This window comes from Leptopilina heterotoma, unplaced genomic scaffold (genome assembly GCF_015476425.1).
Source record: "Leptopilina heterotoma isolate Lh14 unplaced genomic scaffold, ASM1547642v1 Lhet_294, whole genome shotgun sequence".
Classification (NCBI taxonomy): domain Eukaryota; kingdom Metazoa; phylum Arthropoda; class Insecta; order Hymenoptera; family Figitidae; genus Leptopilina; species Leptopilina heterotoma.
In genome coordinates, this window is record NW_025110999.1 from 540,622 (window position 1) to 558,205 (window position 17,584).

Here is a 17,584-nt window from a genome sequence, read left to right on the forward strand (position 1 = left end):
ATTAGTAAATACCTTATTCTTCTTCTTTACTACTTGTCTGCTTGATATCTAACAGAAACTCGAAAACTTTGAATTTTACCAAAATTTATTTATCAATTTTGAATTTAGATAATTTTCGCGAATCATTAAAACGAACAGATGTTTTCTAAATATCATTAGCGTATGAAATCAATTTTTCTCGGTATATTTATTTTTTTCGAGGGGTGGGATTTTTTTTTCCTTGAGGGTTCTTTTTTTTACATCCAAAACTTGAACCAGTGAAAGTTTTTAAAAATACGGACTTTACGGATCAAAAATTAAAAATTACTTACTAAAACATAATCAAACCGAGTTAAATAAGAGAACATTGCACTTAAAAATATAAATGAATAAAATTATTATCTAAAATGTTAACCGAAATTCAAGATTAAAATCAATTTTTATTTGAAAATTCTACGAGAATTCAATTATTTAAATACAAAAATAAATAATTTATTCAACAATTGAATGTTTGTCAAAATTTAATTTTTACGAAAAATTTTATTAACAACTTTTGAAAATAATTAAATTCTGTTAAGGAATTGAATTAAATTTTACTAAAATTTATTATATTGAATTTTATAACAATTTTTGAAAATACTTGAAAACTTTTTATAAAATTTTATTAATAGTTTTAAAAATAATTGAATTCCCGAGAAGAATTTAAATAATAATTTATGAAAATAATTGAATTCCCAAAAAGAATTTTATTTACACGAAAATAATTGAATCCCTGTAAAAATTTTATTATTTATGAAAATAATTGAATTATTTAGAAGAAATTTATAAAAAAAATGTGTAAATAATTGATTTCCTGTAAAATTTATATAATTTTATGAAAATAATTAAATGTTTGCTTTGAATTTTATTAAAGTTTTTTTAAATAATTAAATTCTTTTGAAAAATTTGATTAAAAATGGTAGATATTAAAAATCATTGAATTGAGAAAAAGTTTTAGAAATAATCGAAATTTTTCCAAGAATTTTATTAAAATTTTTGAAAAAAATTAAATTTCGGAGAAGAATTTTATTATTTCTGAAAATAATTGCAATTTTGACGGGAATTTTTAAAAATTATGTTCAAAAATTAAAAAAAAGTTCTCGGCAAAATTTCAATTATCTTTTAAAATTCAATTATTTAAAAAAAGTTTTGATAAAATTCCCAGCAAACAGTAAATTATGTTCATAAATAATAAAATTCTTTGCAGGGATTCAATTATTTCAAAAAATAATAAAACTCATCGCAGAATTTCAATTATATTTTTAATACAATTTTTAATTGAATTTCTCGAAAAATGTTTTTTTTTCTTAACAATTTTATTAAAATTCGTCGAGAGAATTCAATTATTTAAAAATTTGTTGATAAAAGTCTTCATAAGGATTTAATTTTAAGAAACATTGAACTATTCAATTAATTAATTATTTTTATATTTAAAATTTTAAATAATTGAATTCTAGTCGAATTTTTTATAATAAAAATTGATTTAAAAATGAATTTCAATTAAAATTTCAGATAATAATTGAATATTTAAAGCATTATAGCATGAATTTTAAAAAATAATTGAATTTTGGATATTTTTGAAAATAATTACATTTTTCGAGAAATTTACTTAGATGTGTATTAAAAATAATTGAAATTCTGTGAAGAATTTTATTATTTAGGAGAATAATTAAATTCTTGCAAAAAAATTTTTATTAAATTTTTTTTAAATAATTGAAATTTTGAAAAGAATTGTATTATGTATAAAAATAATTAAACTCTTACAATGAATTTTATTACATTTTTTTACATAGTTGAATTTCTTTTCGGAAATTTTATTAAACTAGTAGATTTTAAAAATATTTGAATTTCAGCCAAAAATTTAATTATTTGTGAAATGTATTTGAATTCTTGCAAAAAATTTTGCAAAATAATTAAATTTATCGATGAATTTAATTAAAATTATTTTAAAAATAATTGAAATCCTATGAAAATTTTAATTAATTTATGAAAATAATTGAATTCTTACAACGAATTTTATTACATTTTTTTAAATAATTGAATTCATGTGAAAAGTTTTATTACTTGTAAAAATAATTGAATTCTAGCGAAGGATTTTATTAAAATTTTAATAAATAATTGAATTCCTGTGAAAGTTTTATTACTTGTAGAAATAATTGAATTCTAGCGAAGGAATTTATTAAAATTTTAGTAAATAATTTAATTTTTTTAAAAAAATATTATGGAAATTTAAATTATTATAAAACGTGAAGACATCTTTATGTTTTATAATAATATTCTGATAAGTTGTTGAATTTGGAATTTTTTGAATATTTTATTTCCTATAGAATAATAATAATATGTCAGGGAGAAATTCAAAATTTTGTCTGGAAATCAGGGAAAAACAAAATTAATTTTTTGTGGCAACCCTGCTTCTTTAAAAAACTGACTTTTATGGACTTGAAGCAAATTTACGGAATTTACGGACCTAGTGAGAACCATGCATACCTATTTTTTTATGGAGGAGGAAGGATTACTTTTAAAATTTTTTTCGAGGGTAATTAGTTTTTGGATGAAAAAGTATTTTCTAGTAGAACTCAATTTTTTAGAAAGCAAATAATTATTATTTTTTTTGGCTAGAGGTGTAATTTTACTTTTTTTCTCCCCCATGAGTGCGTGAGGAAACGCGTTTTGAAAATTGAATCGTACACGTGCGAGGGTGAATGATAAAAAATTCACAAGATTTTTGTGAAAATAAAAAATGTAACCAGACTAAGATGCGTTTTTTTTTTTTTTTGGGTACCATGACCGTGTCTTAGTATACCCCCGAGGGCAACATTGCCCGCAGGTCCAATGAGGCATACCGAGCAGGCATTACTTGATTGTCTCGCCCAGAGAAGAGCAGTTGCCTTTCGACTTTTCTTATTTCCTCTTATTTCAGACTTCCATCGCGACGTATATAAAAGGCCAACGTTCCTTCTAACCATTCGCTCACGAATGTCCAGACTCCTCTCGCGGAATACTCAAGTAACGACCCCTCTCTCTCACTCTCTCACTCTTTTCGTTTCGAACCCTCTTCTTTTCATCTCTTTTGCCTCTTTGCCTCCTCTCCTCAGTGTCCTTGTGTGTATATATACAACCACAAAGATTGGACAGCTGGGAATTACTACTTAAACGAGCGAAATACACGATAACTTTTGTCTCGACTTCTTTTTTTTCTCCTTTTGTCAATTAGTATTCCATTATTAATTCACGCCGAAAAATATCATTCTAATTAAAGATTTACTCACTGGGGGGAAAATTGTTTCCTCTCTTTCTCTCTCTCTCTCTCTCTCTCTGCTTTTCTTTTTTTTCTGAGAAAAAAGATTTAGTCATTTTCATTATCAATTTGAAAAATTTTTCTTTTCTTTCATTTTCACTTTGACAGATATTCGTATTTTCAGTTTCACTCTGACAGTTTTTTATTTTCATTTTTACTTTCACAGAATTTTATTTTCAAATTCAAATTTTTGTTGAAAACACTAAAAAAAAATTCAATTTTGGAAAAATTGAAAATAATTGCAAAAATTCAATTATTTTCAATAGCGATAAAATTCTTCTCATAAAATTCAATTATCTTTCAAATTAAAAAGAAATTCTCGTCAAAATCCCAATTATCTTTATAAATAACAAAATTCTTCCCCAAATTCTAGTAAGCTATTAAATTTAAAAAGGTTTGAATTTGAAATTTTTGAAATTCTTAATTCCTATGAAAAAATAATATTAATTAAATATTTATTTAAAAAAAAAGTTATTAATGTTTTCGAATAATTTTACAATTATAAAAATTCATAAATTGCAACTATCTTTAGAAATAATGAAAATCTTCTCTGAAATTCAATTATTTTCAAAAGTAATAAAATTCTTCGCAGAAATTCAATTATGTACAAAATTTTTTTTTAAATTCTCGGCAAAATTTCAATTATTTTCAAAAGCAATAAAATTCTTCTCTGAAATTCAATTATATTTAAAAAATTTTTTTTGAATTCTCGTCAAAATTTCAATTATCTTTATAAATAATAAAATTCTTCTCTGAAATTCAATTAATTTCAATAATTTTAATAAAATTGTTGTCAAAATTTAAATTATTTTCAATATTTTAATAAAATTCTTGACAAAATTTCAATTATTTTCAAAAATTTTCCTCAATTCTATGATTTCCAATATCTACTATTTTAATTAAATTTTCCAAAAGAATTCAATTATTTAAAAACAATATTCATAAAATTCTAAATATACATTTAATTATTTTCAAAAATAATAAATATTTCACAGGAATTTAATAAACAAATTTTTATATATACATTTCTTCGCAATAATAAAAATTGATTTAAAATCGAATTTTAATTAAAATTTTAGATAGTAATTGTATATTACAATCATTATAACATGACTTCTTAGAAACAATTGAATTTTGAAAAGGTTTCAAATTAAAATCTATGAAAATCTAAATTTTTCATACTTTTAACTATAATAATTCTGTAGAATTAATTTTTTTGAAAAATTTTATTTCAATTTATTTTGAAATTATTTGAAGTTTTTATTTTCTGATATACAATTGAAGAATTTTCGAAAAAGTGATGAAATTTCGTAAAGAAAATTCAATTCTTTACGAAATTTCATCACTTAAAAAATTTTAGTTAAAATTCTAGAAATTTTTCAAAAATTATTAAAAATAATTTATTTAAAGAAAATTTTTAGTTAAAAATTCTAGAAATTTTTCAAAAATTATTAAAAATAATTTATTTAAAGAAAATTTTTAGTTAAAAATTCTAGAAATTTTTCAAAAATTATTAAAAATAATTGATTTCATGAAAAATTTTCGTTAAAAATTCTAGAAATTTTTCAAAAATTATTTAAAATAATTGATTTAAAGAAAAATTTTCGTTCAAAATTCTAGAAAATAATAATTGAATATAAATGATGAAAATAATTTTGAATAAGTTACAGTAACAATATTTTTATAATATAAAATGATTTTATAACTTGGTCATCTATAAATATTATAAATTCAGTTAATACCGCCCCGAATAATTACAAAAATAATATTTACTTATTAAACAATATCTATTTTTCTTTAAATGAAAAAATTAAAGCATTTGTGAGTCAATGAAGTATATACAAAGCCACAAAAATACATCCAAGGGATGATTGTGTGCATATGTGTGTGTATTTTCCAAACGGAAAAGTGCTCGGGGGAAAAAGGCGTTTTGATGAGTCAGGGATTTTTTTTTTCTTTTTTAGTATCGACGATGATAATTTACGTGAGGGGTGTCCCGATACGATTAGCAATCAATACCTCGAGCGATACTATACCCCCTTTTTCTAGTTCATATAAGACCATTAAAAGCCCCCCTCCTTCACCCCTTGTACCACCACCTGCCCCTTCATAGTTATACCAATAAAATGTTATATAACTAAAAAAGGAACGTCTCGTCCCCATTGGAAAATAAAATAACGCTAGTCAGCTAACGCTTCTAAGTCTCACATATTATTCTCCAACCGACTACTATATATATGACATATTATATCATTAAGAATAGAAAAGTATATCGATTCAAAATTGGTTCACAGTGCAATCAAAAAAAAAATATTCATCTCGTTAGGTTTATTTCTTTTTTACTCTATCGATTCTGTCTTATTAAATCTGTATAATCGTAATTTGCTTTACTTGCGCGGCTTTTTCTTTCCAATGACATTGATATGCTAGGAGCGGACTATATATGTATTGAATATGCAAAAAAGATTTTGTCCTGATTGGTGTGTTTTTGAAAGAATAAGAAGGAGAAGGGAGAAGGAAGGGAAAAAAAGTGTTTTTTTTTATTTCATTTTAGTTAGCTGAGTTAGTTTTCTCGGATGGTATGTTAAGTTTGAAGTGAAAGACACGGAGGAGAGATAAATGTCAAGTATTCCTTTTGGTTTCGATTCGCTTCGGAATATTTTGATTTGAGCCTTGCAATGTCTACTTGCGCGGTCGCGTATACCATAAGAGGAAACGCCTAATGGCATTCCGATCAAAGAAGCCACCCTCGAGATAGCCGAGCAAATTTAAAACGCTCCCTTTTCAGCTAAAAAGAAATGCGCTCTCGCGCTCACTTCTCCCTATGACGAAAAAGGAGGGGGAGGGGATTTTCATGCCGATCACGTACCACGCGCGTATATACAAACCTCTTTCACCGCGAGCTTAAATCCTCCTATATACTCGTTTTCTGGCTTTGTCATATCATTTTCAGCGCTATTTTTCTGACACACAATTTCCTTAGGTCCTACCTTTTTGAAACTCTCTTTAATTATTTTTTTTTCATTCTCAATTTATCACAGAAAAAACCATCGAGAAAAGATGAAAATAGGAGAAAATAGTCAAGGTTGAACCACCTTTTGTACTTTGTTTCTAAACTTCGAAAAAAATTAATTTAGGCAATTGTGTTTTATTAAACTACCTTGACTGAAGTTCGTCGCTGTCTATGTTCCCCTACTTAAGAGAAGAAGAGAATATTAAAGAAAAAAAACACTGAAGAAAAGAATGCGAAAGTAGAAAACACTAAAGAAATTAATACTAAAGAAGAAATCACTAAAGAAAAGAATACTAGAGAAGAGATCACTAAAGAAAAGAATACTTAAGAAGACAATACTAAAAAAAATAATACTAAAGAAGACAACACTAAATAAATGAATACTAAAGAAAAGAATACTAAAGACGACGACACTAAAGAGAAGCATGCTAAAGAAAAAAATAATAAAGAAAAGTATACTAAAGCAAAGAACACTAAGAAAGTATTTATGAAACGAAAAAATAATAATGTGAACAAAAAAATACCAAAGAAGATTATACTAAAGTAAAGAATACTAATGAAGAAACTACAGAAGAAAACATTAAAGCAAAGAATACAAAAAACGAATATTAATAAAAAGAAAATATACTAATGCGAAGAAAATAATTCTAAAGAAAAAAACACTATAGAAAATACTATAGAAAATACTAAAGAAGAAAATAATAAAGAAGAAAATAATAAAGAAGACAACACTAAAGAAATCAATACTAAAGAAAAGTATACTAACGAAGGCAATACTAAAGAAAAACACACTAAAGAAAAAAATAATAAAGAAAAGTATACTAAGGAGAGCACTAAAGAAAAGAAGGCTAAAAAAATATTTATGAAAAGAAAAAAAACTAATGCGTACAATAGAATATCATAGAAATTACACTAAAGAAAAGAATACTAAAGAAGAAACACTAGAGAAGACATCACTAAAGAAAAGAATATTAAAGAAGAGAACATAATGAAAATTTTACTAAAGAAGACAACACTAAAAAAATGTTTATGAAAATAAAAAATACTAATGCGAAGAAAAGAATACTAAAGAAGAAAATACTAAAGAAAGGAATACTAAAAAATACTAAAGAAAATATACACTAAAGAGAAGAATACTAAAAAATACTAAAGGAAATATACACTAAAGAAAGGAATACTAAAAAAAAAATAATAAAGAAAATATACAGTAAAGAGAAGAATACAAAAAATACTAAAGGAAATATACACTAAAGAAAAGAATATTAATTAAAATGAAAAATACTGTACTAAAAAAAATTTACTCAATTCAAATATAATCGATTACTTGTCTATTATCAAATAAATATTTACTTGAATCAAATGCTTTTAAATAAACTAAATAAATTGTATTTTCTCCAGTAAATTACATATTTGAAGCAAATACCATTTAATTGATTTGAACAAAAAATTATTTTTTGATTCAAGTAAATATTTATTTGATAATAGATAAGTAATCGGTTATTTAAATTAAAATAAATATTTTTTCAGTGTAATACAAAGGTTAGAATACTAATAATAGTAAAGAAAGAACACTAAAGCAAAGTATACAAAAGAAAAGGATATTAAAAAAGAAAACAAAGAAAAGTATTCTAAAGAAAGTACTAAAAAACACTAAAAAAATATTTATGAAAAGAATAAATTCTAATGCGAAGAAGTGAGTACTAAAGAATATTGTACTAAAAAAATACTAAAGAAGAAAACACTAAAGAAAAGAATACTAAAAGAGAAAACACTAAAGGAAAGAATACTAAAGGAGAAAATACTAAAAAAATCATACTAAAGAAAAGATACACTAAAGAAGAGTATTCGAAAGAAAAGAATACTAAAGAAAAGAACATTAAGGGATAAAGAAGACTATGGAAAAGAATACTCAAGAAAAGAATACTCAAGAAAAGAACACTAATGGAAAAAATATTAATGAATACAAAACATTCTACACTGAAAAGAAAATTACATTTAAGTCAAATAACCGATTACTTCTCTATTATAAAAAAATATTTAGTTGAATCAATTAATTTTCATTAAAACCAAATAAATTATATTTTATTTGGCTTTCATATTTTTATAAATTGTACTCAAATAAATTTAAAATTAAAGTAAATACCATTTAATTAATTTGAACAAAACTTTTTTGATTCAAGTGAATATTTATTTGATAATTGCCAAATAATCGGTTATTTGAATGAAATAAATATTTTTTTCAGTATAATGCGAAGAAAAGAATACTAATAACAGTAAAGATAAAAACACTTTAAAAAATATACTAAATAAAGCACTAAAAACAAGAACACTAAAAAAATATTGACGACAAGCAAACATTCTAATGCGAAGAAATGAATACTAAAGAAAACAACACTAAAGAAAAGAATACTAAAGGAGAAAACACTAAAGAAAAGAATACTACAGAAGAAATACTAAAGAAAAGAATACTAAAGGGGAAAACATTGAAAAAAGAATACTACAGAAAAAAACATTAAAGAGAAGAATGCTAAAGAAGACAAAACTATGTAAAAGAAGACTAAAGAAAAGAAGACTAAAGAAAAGAGGACTAAAGAAAAGAATACTATGGAAAAGAATACTAAAGAAAAGAATACTAAAGAAAATAAATACTAAAGAAAATAAATACTGCTAATGAAAAAATACTAATGCGCAGGAAAGAATACAAATCAGCAGAAAAAGAATACCAAAGTGATGAAAAGAATACTAAAGAGAAGAAAAGAAGACTATTGATCAGAATACTAAGACTAACACTAATAGTGATATTACCATAAGTTACTGCAACTAAAACTGAAAAAATCAGTCTAATGAGAATACTAGTCGGAAAAAATAAGTTCTCATAGTAGCACAAATAATAAATTCCAATTAGATGACTAATAAGAAATTACAAGAACTGAAAATTACAATATGTATCGCGCATGGATAAATAATTTTATAATATAAAACGAAGATTATGCATGTATTTTATATATATACGCAATGTCAGAGAATTTATAGGCGGAATATTTTTAAGAGTCGCACACACGTCTTTACATTTCAAATAAGTCGAACGCTCTCTCGCGTCCCTGGACCCCTTATACGTATTCATTATTTGCTACGCGCGTCTCAGTTCGAATCACGCTGGACATCCGTTGTTGCTCTTCGAGATCGAATTTTCTTATTTGTCATAAATTAGAGCTCGATCGCGAAACCTTTCTTCCAAGATTCCAATGTTCGATTCTACATTTATACATATTCTCCTTTTCTCTCTTTCTCTCTACCTCTCGCTCTTCTTTTCGAAACTAAATGCGAATACGCCTTTGTCGTTGACGGATCTTTCCAATTTAACGTTAACATATGGACTTCAATTTATACATCATTATTGTTTTTCTGCGGTATCATTAAAAGTAAAAAGTATGGTTATAGTATATTAAAAATGAAAAGGGCATTAAGTATTTAAAGCAAAAAACTGTATTAAGTACTGAAAACAGAAAACCTGAAAAATACTGAAATACTGAAAAATAAACCTTTATAAAAAATAACACTATTAAAAAAAAACCTTACTAATTATAAACAATAATTACATCAACTGAATAAAATATTAAAACTACTGCAACCATCCCATTTTTCCAATGATATCAAAATTGAGACAAACAACGAATTAAAATTGTTGCGATTCGTTGTTTGTCTCAATTTTGATATCATTGGAAAAACTGTATGAAAACTATTATAAACCATAATTTCAGAAATAAAGAAACATGTAAAAAAGAAGATTGAAAAAAGGGATAATGTAATGTAGCTCTAATTAGATGTAAGATAAATGCAAAGTTCCTTGGTGTGTGTATGTATATGTATTTGTGTGGGGGTTACATACACGCGAGGGGGGATAAAGTTGAATTGGAGAATCGTAAATTTGTGAAAACAAATGTGGTATAGGGAATCTGTAACGCAGTGAATCGAATCCGCAAGCAAGCCCAACCCATCTTATACGTTTGTGGAGAACTGTCCTCGTTATCTTTTATAGATAGGCAACCCCACCCCCCTCCCCCTCCCGCCCTACAAACCGCCTCCATATGGAAGGCCCACCACTGCCATTATCACGTGAATCCTTATTTATAGAAAATCGATCGTATTCAAATCCTTTCCAACTTCTTTCTCCCATTCTCCCGAATGGCAATGCACATTCTTACCCATTCAGTGTGTTTTCCACCCTACTGCTAGATTTTTTTTTCTACCCCTTCTATTTTTTTTTCTTTTTTTATTCTCTGTCTCTCTTACTCACTCTCTGTCTCTCTTACTCACACTCTGTCTCTCTTACTCACACTCTGTCTTTCTTACTTACACTCTTTCTCTCCTACTTATATTCTCTCTTACTCTCTTTCTACTTGTCTCTTACTTTCTTTTACTCTCTTTCTGTCTATTTCTCCCTTTCTTTTACTTTCTATCTCTTTCTCTTATTCTCTCTATTTATCTTATTCCATTTCTATTTTATTCTCTGTCTCTTTTATTCTCTTTCTGTCTTTCCTCCTCTCTCTCTCTCTCTCTCTGTCTCTCTAATTCCTTTTTTATCTAGAGAAAGAGGGAGAACTCCCTTTCTCCCTTTTAGTCTCTCTTTATCTCTCTCTCTCTCTCTCTCTCTCTCTCTCTCTCTCTCTCTCTCTCTCGAGGAATAGTAGATCGATTAGGCAATTCAAATGATGAGACCGCATCCCTTTTTTTTATTTTAAATCCCACTTTCTTTGCAAGATTCATTCTTATTACTTATACTCAGACGAACAGGAATAAAAGTAAAGTTTCAGTTAAAAGAGTATTTGTTTCTAATGTATGATAACTGTTAACTGAAACTTTAACTATTCCTTCTTAAACATAATTTCTTTAAAACTCAACATTAGTATGAAACTGAAGTTACCAACGTTGATTCAACGAAAAAAAATTTTTTCTAAAAAGTTCAGGATACAAATTTTTCTTGCTTATTTTTAACCCAAGTAAACCCACCATTATGATTAGAGTCTAATAATAATAAGCTTTGTTGCAATTTTCGATGCGAGGACCAGCGTGGTTTTTCAAGACACACATTTTTTCTAAATCGAAAATAAATTTTAAAAAATATCTGATTATCTAGATGTTTTGAAAAAAATTTGAAACTACTGTAGTTTGCGCAGTTTTCGACAAAAATGGCTGGCTAACGAACTTGATCTGTATTTTAACACTAACTTTGTGCATACAAAGTTGCAAGTTGATGCAATAAGTTTTTCCAGAGTTATCGTAGGGACACCATTGTGTCTACAGACAGACACGAAGACAGACATACGGACAGACACTTTTTTTAGACCATGTTTTTCGGACTCAGGGGACCCCAAAACGTCGAGATTTCATGAAATTAGCGAAAGTCAATTTTCGACCAAAACTAATACTTTCTCATATGATGAGAATGTAATAAAAAATTAGTTTTTTGCAAATAAGTCGAAAAGTTTTAAGTTTAGTGAAAAGTTGTCAACAGCAAAGTTGTAGCTGATGGTAAGACGAGAAAAAAAGTCTCTGGCAGCAAGCTCCCATAGGCAATAGTTTTGGAGATAATTGAGTCGGAATATGGATTTTTTGTTAAAAAAATGATAAAAAATATATATATATACGGTGGTTTTTTCGGAAATTACTAGTTTTTGGTTAATGTGAGCATTTTTTGAGTACAATGGGGTGAGAATATGTGGAAATTAATGTAATAATTTTTTTCTCTTTGAGAAATTTTGATTTTTAGCTTTATTTTAGAATTTTTGAGTATTTTTTTACTATTTAAGAGCCTATAACTTCGAAATTTGACTTTCTATGAAAAAATGTTGTAGAGAAAAGTTGTTTGTATTTGTCTAATCTAAAGTAATATAAAGTTAAAAATAATGAAATTTGAAAAAATTGAATTTTCAAAAATTTGAAACTACTGTAGTTTGCGCAGTTTTCGACAAAAATGGCTGGCTAACGAACTCGATCTGTATTTTAACACTAACTTTGTGCATACAAAGTTGCAAGTTGATGCAATAAGTTTTTCAAGAGTTATCGTAGGGACACCATTGTGTCTACAGACAGACACGAAGACAGACATACGGACAGACACTTTTTTTAGACCATGTTTTTCGGACTCAGGGGACCCCAAAACGTCGAGATTTCATGAAATTAGCGAAAGTCAATTTTCGACCAAAACTAATACTTTCTCATATGATGAGAATGTAAAAACTCTTCTTTAATAAAAAAAGCTCGACGTGGGAACTTAAAACATCTCATATTAAGTTGTTTGTAACCCTAAGCATTTCACAGATTTATCAGTTTGATAAATCAAATTGATACTAAAATGGATCAAATGGATGACAAACATTTGCGGATCAATTTTTTATTTAATCCTCACATTTTTGGTATCAATTCGTTGCAATTTGATACTTTTAAGTTAGCAGCCTTTATTCTAATGAATAGCAAATAACATATAAAAAAAAAACAAACCTTGTTTTGATGTTGATGAAGACGATGCTAATGATGATGTTGATAATGATGATGAAGATGATGATGATAACGAAGACAAAGATGATAATTTTCTCTTGCAGTGTTGCGACGAATTACTTCTTCAACGAACTCCTTTGTTGATATTTTCCAATGACAATGTTGTAGGAACAAAAAGTTGAACCTTGAATTATACAAGAATTTGAAAATATTAAACGAGCATTACAAGAAATTAAATTTTACTTTCTTATAAATTTAAATTAATACCCAAAAAAAAGCCAAACTAAAAACCATCACCGTTTTTTCTAAGAATAATATCAAATTGAGACAAGCAACGAATAAAAATTGTTGCGATGCAGCAAATTTCTTTACGTTGTTTGTCTCAATTCTTTTTAATCACAATCTATCAAAATTATTGCTGCATCGCAACAATTTTAATTCCTTGTTTGTTTCAATTTGATATTTTGATATCTTTGGAATTTTGATAAGTTGTTTGTTTCAATTTGATATCCTTTAGAAAAACTGTCACAAGTTAGGATTGCATTAGTACAAAACGTGACAGGACCTAGAAATACGGCCCACAATTGGCCTATAGTTAACAAAGGGTAAAATTATTCACGATCAAGTTGGGTTTTCACACGAATATGAAATCAGATAATCATACAATGATGAGGCATTTTTATCTTGAAATCAAAACGCAAAAAAATGTTTCATGAAACAAATGGAGAGTGACTTTAAGTTTTAAATAACTTTCTAAACCTCGTTCGAATTGCGAGGACGAGAGCGAGAGAGAGAGAGAGAAAGAAAGCGTTTTTTAAGAAAACTAATCAAAAGACAATTATAGTTTGTAAACAGAGAAAAGTTGAGTAGCTTCTCTTATTTTTGTATGCATTAGCTGCTGGAAAGTCACAAAGTTGAAAGAAACGCGGATGAGTGGAGAGGTTTCGTGGATACACATATAGAGAGTGAGAGAGAGGGACAAAAAAGTGAAGGAGAAAAATAGAGAGAGACAAAAAAAGGAAAAAAAGTGAGAGAGAGAAAGAGAGAGAGAGATAAGCCAGTTCTCAGGTAATACAAGTCGGTAGCTTGTCCCGTATGAACTAATTTCAAATTCATTCCCCAACTCGCTTTCGGAGAAAAATCTCATTTTCTTGGCCCTAAGGGTCTCCCCCTTGCTCTCTCTCTCTCTCTCTCACTCTCGCGAAACCGGGCAATATTTGCCTAAGGAAATTCAAGAAAGTTTACACACGTGCCGAGCGCAGTACTTTCGGGGTTGTGGGACACGGGTTTCTTTAGTCAATTTTCCATCTTCCCGGGCAACTATATATATATGTGTATATCCAAAGGACCGACCCTCTTAATAATATCCAGGAGAAAAAAGTATATATGCTCACTAGAAAACGTATTTCCAGATTCAAGAATGTATTAGTGATTCTTCCTCTCTTTTTCTTTGCACGAAAGTGTGCACTAGACATGCGGATATTTATGCAAGAGCGTGTACACGGATAAACAGTTTCCCATAAGCTCTACTTGGCCTTTTTAAAGATCCCAAAAAAGAAGGAGCGAAAAAAAGATAAAGTATTCCATCGAAAATTATTCATTTAAAACGGTTACAAATATGATTTAGTTTTAATTTTAAGAAACATTTTCGTCATAGAAGAAATAAAGCAGAAAATGGATTATTTTAATCATTTTTTGGTGTAAATAAAACTTTTTAAGTCCTCACAGTTTACTGTGAATACTAAATCGAATAGAAGAATACTAGTGCCGTCAGATGATTAAAACGACAAATCTTCAAACTTTTCTTATTTATCTTCAGAAATCTTTAAACTATAATCAAAAAATGTTCTTCAGATTTTGGTTATAATTTTTTCTAAAATATGATAAATTGAATTTAAATTTCACAAACAATTTTAAAGAAATAATGAAAATTTTAAAGAAATATTGTTGTGTTTAAATCTGTTCGCAGTTTGAAGTTAGTTTTTTGCACTGAAAATTACTAAATTCTTGCAAAGTTCTTATCAAAAAAATTTGTAAATAATTAAAGTCATTTGAAGAATTTTATCAAAATTTTTTTCAAATAATTAAATTCTTTTGAGAAAATTTAATTAAAATTATACTGGAAATAATATTGAATTCTCGCAAAAAACATTATTATTTATAAAAAGAATCAAATTCTTCCAAAGAATTTTATTAAAATTATTGAAAATAATTTAATTCTTAACAAGAATTTTATTAACAATTTTTTGAAATAATTAAATCTTTTCGTGAAATTTTATTAAAATTTTTTTGAAAATAATTGAATTTCTGCGATGAATTTTACTGTTTATAATATAATTGAAAGAAATAATACTATGAAGGAGAATAAAATACTAATGAGAAGAAAATATTACTATTCAGAAGAATAGAATACTAATGAGAAGAAAATAATACTATTAAGAAGAATAGAATACTAATGAGAATAAAAGTTTGAGACTAAATGGGAAGAAAAGAATACTATTGAGAAGAATGGAATACTAATGAGAATAAAAGTTTAAGACTAAATGGGGAGAGAAGAATACTATTAAGAAGAATAGAATACTAATGACAATAAAAGTTTGAGACTAAATGGGAAAAGAAGAATACTATTGAGAAGAATAGAATACTAATGAGAATAAAAGTTTCAGACTAAATGAAAAGAGAAGAATAGAATACTAATGAGAATGAAAGTTTGAGTCCAAATGGAAAAAGAAGAATACTATTGAGAAGTAAAGTATACTAATTGGAGTAAGAAAAAACTAAGGAGAGGAAAAGAATAGCAATAAAAAGAATAAAATATTATTGAGAAGAAAATAATATTTTTAAGAGGAATAGAATACTAATGAGAATAATAGTTTGAGGACAAATGAGAAGAAAATAATACTTTTGAGAAGAATAGAATACCAATGAAAGTAATAGTTCCAAAACAGATAAGAAGAAGAGAATACTATTGAGAAGAATAGAATACTGACGAAAGGAAAAATATACTAATTAGGAGAAGAGAGAACGAATAAATAGAAAAGAATACTAACGAAAAGAACGGAATACTAATGAGAAAAAAATACCAATGTGAAGAAAAAACACTATTAAATAATAGAATACTAATGTGATTAGAAAAATACAAAAGAGAAGAAAAGAGTACAAATCAGAAGGCAAGAATACTTTTGAGATGAATTGAGAGAGGGAGAAGAGAAGAGAAAGAATTTGTTAAAGAGCAAATCGCGCAAGAAGAATAATTATTTAAAAAAAGAACACTTTAGAGAATGAATAATGACGAACTTTCCACAGTGATAATACCTCTCCCCCTCCATTTTACTCCTCAATCAAAAAAAAAAAAAAAAAAACTCCAAAAAAAATGCGGTCACTGACTGAAGTAATTGCTCCTTCCACTGTAAATGCTTCCTCGCCTGGAAATATTCCACAAGGAAAAGTTTAATTTGACGACTCCCCTTTTCTGTTTTCATTGAATCGATTCCAAATTTACTTTTAGCGTAGCCATTGCATTTTAAAAGTGCGCGCGACAAGAAGGAAATCGCGTAATCAATCAAAATGTCCTTTCACGCGATTTTCTTTTTGTTTTCTCCCCCCTATACTCAAAATAAAGAAAAAACGGTCTTTAGTTTGAAAAAAAAAAATTCTTCTTCTCCCCCACTTAATTATAAAAAATCGTAATTTTATTTAGTACATGTATATAATTTATAGAGGACATTTTTGTTTGCTTTTATTAAAAAAGGAAAAACAGGATTCGTGCCTACCGCCATTCGCATCTAAGGGATGAGATGTTTTTTTTTTTCTTTAAATGCGTGCTATGGAGAGACACGGGAATAAAACTGGCACTTTAAAAAAAAAAAGCAGCGTCTTCTTGACATTTACGGGATAATCGCACGCGACGAAACGCGTCATTGCTTGTCTACGAACATATATAGAGAGAGAATATTCCTTCGTATATAGATACAAGGAGGCCTTTAAATGGCTCTCTACGATGAAAATTCTCTCTCTTACTCTCTCTCTCTCTCTTTTTTTTTCTCCCTGACAAAAAGCTCAATTATTACCGTATTATGCTCGTACCGCGTGTTTCTTTCGCGCTCTGTGGTCTCGGGTGGTCAAGTCGACAGTTTCCGCGCGGTAACCAACGTGTTATGTACGAGCGCAATTATCACACAAATACAACCTATCTCTCTCTTTCTCTCTCTCTCTCTCTCCAACAAATACGCACTTAAAACGTCCATCACAAAATTCCCGCGAAATATAAGTCTTTATATTTCAAGTTCGCAGTTAAAAAAATTTTTTTTAAGAAATATGACCGCACTTTTCAAGAAATAACTCAACAAATGAAGAAAAATTGTAGTCTTCATTTTGGCTGACTTAATTATACTTATTTATTTTTTCCACTAATTTATTATTCAAAAACACATAATTATTGTTTCTAACCAAATTAAAAAAAAATTTATATTTTCTGCAACAAAGGCGTACAGTCCAGCTGGTCAATAAAGTACTCATTATTGCCCTAGGGCAATAATGATCACTTTATTGACCAGCTTTATTGACCTAGGGTAATAAAGTACACATTTTTGTCCTAGAGCAATAATGGGCTCTTTATTGCCAATTATTGACCTAGGGTAATAAAATACACATTTTTGCCCTAGAACAATAATAGACACTTCATTAACCCTTATTGACCGCTAGGGCAATAAATAAATTAAAATAAAGTACACATTTTTGCCTTAGAACAATAATGG

At 27.3% G+C, this 17,584-nt stretch overlaps 1 protein-coding gene and 1 long non-coding RNA gene across 5 annotated transcripts in view; one reads left to right on the forward strand and one right to left on the reverse strand.

The window, feature by feature from the left end:
• Positions 1–17,584, forward strand: part of LOC122504382 (zinc finger homeobox protein 4) — a 221,936-nt gene that overhangs the window by 125,357 nt on the left and 78,995 nt on the right. The window lies entirely within an intron of this gene.
• Positions 12,837–17,584, reverse strand: part of LOC122504383 — a 144,355-nt gene continuing 139,607 nt past the window's right edge. Inside the window, exon 9 of the long non-coding RNA XR_006301826.1 lies at positions 12,837–13,011. This is a non-coding gene — a long non-coding RNA (uncharacterized LOC122504383). The remainder of the gene's footprint in view (positions 13,012–17,584) is intronic.